Below are 7,631 nucleotides of genomic sequence, written 5' to 3' on the forward strand. Positions count from 1 at the left end.
TCTACCTCGACTCTAGCGAAAACCTGCATTACATAGTTGTGTTCATCTAAAGATCTTGTTTATATATCATGAAAGAGCTTGAAAAATCTATGTTCTGTCTACTCTCCATGAACTTATTCTATCATGTTTTGAAGTACAAACATTTGCATTATCCCATTCCAGTTACTTGCCTTAATTTGTTTTTTCTATGTGTACTTCCTTTTACTCAAGATTTCTTTATAATTATTTTTGTCATATGCTCTACCTCAAGAATTTATTTTAGATTTCTTTGTACCCATTTCCAATTCTAAATGCATTGTTTCAGGATCGGAAGAGGAAGGTTTTTGTGCTGCAATTCAAATGGACATCGATCAGGTTAGTAATTGGGTTATCATTATCGTTTACCACTGATATGTTTTTATTTCTCAAGTTAGTTGAGCATGCATGATGGGAATTTTTTCCTTTTGTTCATAGGTTCAGAAACATACGCCTTACATGACACACGGATTACTGGATTAGACATAAACTAAAATTATTATACTTTTCCTCGGCTCATATTTTTGTTTTTCAAGTGTATCCCAGTGAGTAACATGGTCCCCTTCCCCAGATACCTACCTCAAAAATTTCTTTTAGATTTCTTTCTACCCATTTCCAATTCTAGATGCTGTTTCAGGATCGGAACAGGAAGGTTTTTGCACTGCAATTCAAATGAACATTGATCAGGTTAGTAATTGGGTTATCATTATCATTTATCTCCGAAATATGTTTTTATTTCTCAAGTTTGTTGAGCATGTATGATGGGAATTTTCTCCTTTTGTTCATCAGTTCAGAAAAATACGCCTTACATGACACACGGATTACTGGATTAGACATAAACTGAAATTATTATACTTGTCCTCGGCTCATATTTTGTTTTTTCAACTGTATCCCAGTGAGTAACATGGTCCCCTTCCCCAAATACCTATTTATTATTTGATTGGGTTGCAGTGAAAGAATTATTGTGCAGTTCTTAGAAACTGAAGCTATTATTTAAATTCAATGGGTGCATTTTTAGTTACTTGCGCAAATTATTGTGGGTGTCCAGCATTTTAGTCCTACATCAACGATGGCCTAGCCATGCAGCCAGCATTAGCCACATCGACAGGGATGAGATCTCCGATGTGTTTTGCTCTCGCTGGTCTGATGCAACCTTTGGGATTAGAGGATTGTCCCCATTGTATGGAGGAGCACCAGCCTGCTCCATTGGAAGGAGCAGCCGGCACCACCGCCAGGCGTTCATCCTCACCTTGGCAAGGCTGTGGTGCCCTTGGTTACTCTAGGTGGTATTCAGCCCAGATTGTTAGCATGGATTTATTTTCTAGGTGTTGATTGTGCTAACTACTCACTATTTCACTTTTTACTTGAATGAGTCAAGCGTTTTAAGTGGAAGATTGGGGTGAAATCTTGTTCTCCGAGTAAGCCAAGGTTTGAAATAGGCCAATTAAGGTCATTCATATTGCTTAATGTATATATGATGCTACTGTCCATTCTTCTATTAGTACCATTACAATCAAATCTCCTGTGTAATGTTACAATATATATTCATGTTTTCATGATATGGTGGAAGGGTTATTATGAGCGGCAGGGTCACATGATAAATGAGATAAAAATGTAGTTTAATATTAACATGAGGTGAAAATATGCTGCGTACCTAGGTTCATCACTTCAGTCAGTAGTTACTGTCCTATGATCCATTTTACTTTTTTCTTCGCCTCGCTGTACATGAAGCACCACATTCAAAGTATAACTGGTATATGCTCATTTAGAAGTTTTCGCAGTGTGTATGCCATATTTATTAGATGTATACATTTTGACAGTTGTTCTCTGAATAATCTTTCTGTACATATGTAAACACGATCATATGTTGTACTTATTATCTACAGATTTTTTGGCATACCAGAGTGTTTCTTGGTTCCGTCCTCCACTAGAGCCTTTTGTCAAGATCTATAGTGCTCGTTTACTGCAGTGGACTAGAGGACTTTCTTAGTTTTCTCTCTGTATCATTATAAAGTTACAATTAGATGTTGTGAACCGATTCATGTTTACATCTTGCTCTTGTCGTACATCAGATCCATGAAATCGTCCAAAGGTGTCCAGGAGCTGGCTCTAAGGGAAGTTCTGATGATCCTTCTCTCCGCCAATGGATATATTCTGTCTAAGGCAAGTTTTGAACTTCCAGAAAGAGACTGTAGTGATGATTTGGCTGGAGTCTATGGAGCCAAGTTTATTCCTATGTACAAAATACAAGGAGGAAAGGTGACTCCAGGTAAATGAGGTCAAAAGCATTAGCAACTCTAAATTTGTTCCAGCTACATTATTCTGATTCATAATATTTAAGATATTTGAATGGTCTGTTAATGCACAGAATACATTCAGTAGTTGTGACTTTCTTGCTCTTATAATGTGACAACAGGTTGTTTCAATTTCCAAGAGTATTTCTTATGGTCCAGTTTTCTTGCTAATATCAACACTACTTTTTAATCTGTTTCCACCACGTGATAAGGTCTCTCTCAGGATCTTCTCAACATTTTGGGATATATCACACCCTTCTCTCCACTGGCAGACCAGCCGTAATTTAAATGCTTTTTTCCTTCACATTACTCCAAGCAGCGGCTACATGTACCATGTTTTAACTCTGTAGTATTGGGCATGCCATGAAAACGGGCAAAAGATAGATTAGATCTCATGGTACAGTAGGCATGGAAGATGCTATTCTGCTGGATTAGTGCAACGAACAAATTTCCATTGATATGATTAATTCGATGGTCAAGCTTGCAAATAGAAAATAGTAGTATGAGCTGGCGGAGTTTGAAGCAAAGCTGGTAAACAAGTAGTCATATTTAATTCAGGTTCATTAAGCTAAAGCTTATAAACATTAATATGGTAGGATGGCATGCCGCTACATTAGCATGATTTAGTGTTCCAACCGTGGTGAATATATGACTGAATTTAACCATGATTTAGATTGTTGGCATAACATATCAGTTGGCGCAAAGATGATCATACCATGCTTTTCTATATTGTTTCTGTTGCACTCATAGGCAGAACCAATTTCTGTCCAATACAGGATTGGCAGCATAGAACATGGCCAGGAGGCCAGGACTATCACATTGGAGCATACTCAGGTGAAGTGATGCACTTTTTATCTACCATGATCACACACTGATTCAGTTTGTTTATGAATGTTGTTTCACCATTGACTTTACAGTCAGATGTTTCCATTTCTCAATCAAGACTCGAGAGTTCTACAATATAAATACTAATAATTGCTTAAAATATTTGTAGACTGTTTCTTTGATGTTAGAAAGATAAAAAACGATAACAATGAGGCTTATTAGTATTGACATCCACCATTGACAAAAACTGGACATTAAAATCTTAAATAACTCAACTTAAGCATCAACACAATTATTTTGGTTCAGGGAAACCATTATGCTGTGTACAAACAGCAGTGCATCTATTCTTTTGGCCTCTATCCATCCCATGTTTTCATTTTCTGTACTACCTAAAATCTTAATCTAGATAGTTTTGAATTTGCAAAATTACCTTCTATCACTTGGGATATTACGGTTAGTTGGCTGCTGATTTTATTTCATCTTCAAGTTCCCTGTATATATTGAATGGTTGAAGGATATGCCATCAATAACAGTGAGAAAGAGTGCCTCGGTAGATTTCCAGGAAAAATGGTTAAAAGGTGAAACTAGCCATGCTTTTAATGTACTCCTCTTTTCTGTTTGGCCTTCCGGAGTTCTAAATAATTTCCTCTTTTGCGCATGGTAATCAGACTTGCCATTTGTATATAATTGTTTTGTTAAGAAAAGAGTGAACTCAGTTATACACTTGGCCTTGCCAGTACTGTGTGATTCCATTTTGCTTTCATTTTCTCCTATATACTTATACACTCGATGTTATAGTACTCATATTATATAATTATTATTAACCCACTGCATCAAATGTTTCAGGTTGCATGTGGTTCCCTTCCAAAAACCAGGTAATCACATCAGATATATATTTTTTGTATATGCAGTATAGAGAAAGTATTAAGCACAACCTGCTACAGTTTTGTTTTTCCAGCTGTTCTCTATCATAATATTGCCTTCTCTTTATGTCGCTCCTATTACAGAAATTAATCGAGTATGAAGGAAATAAGATGATATTTTTGTATAGATCCATGATGCCTTCTTTCCTGTCCCGTCGACTTCAGATTTTTGTAAGAGCAGTCACTCCGGTTTGTGTAAAGTACATTTGAAATTCGTGTTGAGCTGGTTGAGCCACCAAAATCTGCTGCCATGGGGATGAAGGTAACCTTTCCGGGGCACTCGGGAGAGCCAGAGCCTTCTCTTAGCGCCAAGAGTAAGAGTTGGAAGAAGTTATCTGCTGACCTGCACATCAACAACGAGTTTGTGGCATGCCTCAAAGGTGATTCACAACTTCGGTTGGGGTATGCAAGGTCAAGAAGACAGACTGCATGAATCGGACATACAAAAATTGAGGCTGGGGTATGCAAGGTCAAGACTACAAATACTTTGATAAATTATGATTTACTATTTGATCCGATGTTCCATGGCAATCATGGTGTGCAAACATGCATTAAATGATAGCTGAGGGACAACTACTCCCTCCTTCTCAGTTTATTAGTCTTCCCCGTATCCCTAGATCGCCAATTTAACCTATATAATTTAAATTATATAATACAAAAATTATATCATTAGAAAATAGAACATCTAAACTTTCTAATGATATAACTTTTACAACATATAAGTAATGTTAACTTGATTAAATTTGTGACATAGGGTTACGCGTACGCCTAATAAACTGTGAGAGAGGAAGTATTGTAGACTGTGAAGAGAAATAATAATATGGTGAATGTCTCCTAAGATAGCTGAATGAGAAGGACAGATAAATTGATGTGTGCGGGATACATTTTGCCAACTGGGCTTTGTGATGATTTGGATATATCGTAGTGAAGGAAGCTGAAGGTTCTCATGTATCCTTAAGTATGAAGAAATCTTGAAATAGCAGTGTATTTTGATCTTAACATAAACTGTTGCTGCTATGTGTAACATTTTTCTCTACATTATCTCTCTTTCTATTTATTGACTAATTATCTTCGGTTTGTATGAGTGCTTAGCATAGTGTTTTAACAATCTTATACCAATGCGAAAGGTGGGAGCCGTGACGGTAAGCTGAATCCCACAATATGTATTTCCTTTTGGAACGAGTAAGTCTTACCATTTATTTTCCTTGCAACGAACAACTAAGTATCAACCATGACTTAAGCGTCTATTCTTCCCGTTTCTTTCATTTTAACTTTTCATTTGCAGCTGGTTTATGTTTCCTCCGTTGTAGCCTCTAAAGACCATATTGTCACAATGACATGCTTTTGTAGGTTTGCTATGTTTGTAATGTGGTGTGCTTTATCCTAAGTTTGTCCTATCAACTTTTTTTTGGTGAAACCTACAAAAGAGTATTATTTTTAGCGTTGTTATACAGAGTTTGCATCGACACGAGTTTGACGGGATCGTGCGCCAAGGCGCACATTTAAATCTAGTACTGTTAGATGCAATTACGCTTACAAACTCACCTGCTAGCTAAAATCACATTCTATAATCACATTATATGTTTCTTCCTTCCAGGTTTCATCAAGTACATTAAAATTCAGAAAGTGCTAGGACTCGGCAAGGAAGTTTTCCTTGCTCGCTGCTCCTTTTCCTTACTGTCCTTATCCTCTACCACCTCAATAATCTTCTTCCAGAACCAATGGCTCCTTCAGACCTGTTCCATCTTCTGCATGAAAGCTTCTTTCTCTCTGACATTTACATGTAAATCGGCAGCGTCATCATACAACAAATCCACGCGGCGAAGCCAATGGCCATGGAGTGGTAAATCATCTGCTCTTTTTTTTTCCTTTCATACGAGAGAAGATCCTGGTAGTTATTACCAAGCGGGTAGCAAATTAATACATGGAGGGTGAAATGATGCACTTCCCACAATCCTTACCTATAAAAAGGATCTCGGGACTCGGGGTCTCTGCATCTCTCACTCGTACACCAGAAAGGATAATATAGGATGTTTCATTTCAGCTCTTAGAACGTTCAGTAGCACCTGAAAATCACAAATTTGAACCCGTTAGTGCCTGCATTCAGATGGTAAAAGTAAAACAAGGAGTTATATGGGCTGGATGCTAGAGCGCACTAGCTAGCTAGAAATGAGAGATATCAGGATGACTGAATCTTGTGGGGCCATTTCACGGTCACATGAGCGACACAAATCCAAGCTCCACCATCTCGATGCAGCGTTCCAGGCAGCCAGGCTAGATCCTACAACCGAAGAATTGTGAGCGAGAGACGACAAACATACACGAAAAAAGCCCCACATCAACTTGTACTAGGGGATTAAATCGGACTAGGCGATGGAGCCAGCTTCGCCTCGAAAGGGTTTAGATTACTGTGGTGACCCTGCATACCACTGCATGTTGTAGTATGCCAGTCGTTGATATAACATTCACGAAGTACCAATCCGCAAATATTACATCCCTCAGAGTAGTACAACAGAACATAGCAGGTCCATAACTCATGCATTTATTATTACAAACATAATGTACATATCATCTCGGGGCTTCTCCTGGGTCCTAAGAGGGATACTCCTGGGTTCGAGGCGAACCCATCTTAACTTACAATATAAAAGTCTTACTAGGTGATACATTTATTCCAACGAGCAGTTAAGTACTAGAAGTTCGTACTGCTCGGATACTACTACTACTTATCGGTCTAAGCTTGTTCTCATCCGGAACCCTCCCCGGTTCCGTAGACTATAAGGTAGTCTACACCTTCGATACCTCCAGAGAGATCTGGTTCTTCATAGCCGATGATGTCGGCTCCTTCAGGGTTGTGGTTGTCCTCCTCCAGATGGTTCAGACAATCTAAGCAGGGGATTTAAGAGTGATATGAGTACGAGCGTACTCAACAAGTTCATTATAGAAAAGAGGTGTTTAATGCACTAGCTACGATACTAGACCAAAAAGTCTAATACCAATGCAAGTTTTGATAAACATTTCTTCAAGAGGTTGCTTTTATTCAGAAGAAACTATGTCCGTCAGCCTTCACCGGTTTACTAGAACTTCATGGAGTTCCTTTCCGGCAGCGTTCGCAGTTCCAAATCCCGGAACAGGGAGTGACAGGTCACGGTTCTTTACACTCTGCAGAGGTATGTTGCTTTACCCAAAAGAGATCTTAACCTTGGTGCCAACCGGGCAGCTTTCCCGTCCACACTTCGTTCGGTGTGAGGCCCGGTATAAGGTCTAGCCAATCATGTTCCTCCGCTACCTCGCACACCCACCCTTTGTTGCATACCCCGACCCTGGGTCCTCGTCGGTCCCATTATTCCCACTTACGGGTGGACCCCGACCACGACAACAGTTTGGGACTCGTTAAGCAAACTCCTTCGCCGGTAGCTGCAACCCATCATAGACCGCAATACCGTGGGGAACTTAAGGCTTCCCCAGCCTACCGCTTGTTCCTCGGGCGAAAAGTGTCTACGGACAATGCTGTGGGGACTTAAGGCTTCCCCAGCCTACCGCTCGCCCCCGACAGATACAAGTGTCTACGGTAAAG

General features: G+C 39.2%; 1 long non-coding RNA gene across 1 annotated transcript; it reads left to right on the plus strand.

Moving 5' to 3' along the window:
• Positions 1-256: 256 nt before the first annotated feature.
• LOC124705314 lies at positions 257-775 on the plus strand. Its single transcript, XR_007003961.1, has 3 exons — positions 257-354; positions 454-560; positions 653-775. It is a non-coding gene; the product is annotated as an uncharacterized LOC124705314 (long non-coding RNA).
• The last annotated feature ends 6,856 nt before the right edge of the window (positions 776-7,631 follow it).

This window comes from Lolium rigidum, chromosome 4 (assembly GCF_022539505.1).
Source record: "Lolium rigidum isolate FL_2022 chromosome 4, APGP_CSIRO_Lrig_0.1, whole genome shotgun sequence".
Lineage (NCBI taxonomy): Eukaryota > Viridiplantae > Streptophyta > Magnoliopsida > Poales > Poaceae > Lolium > Lolium rigidum.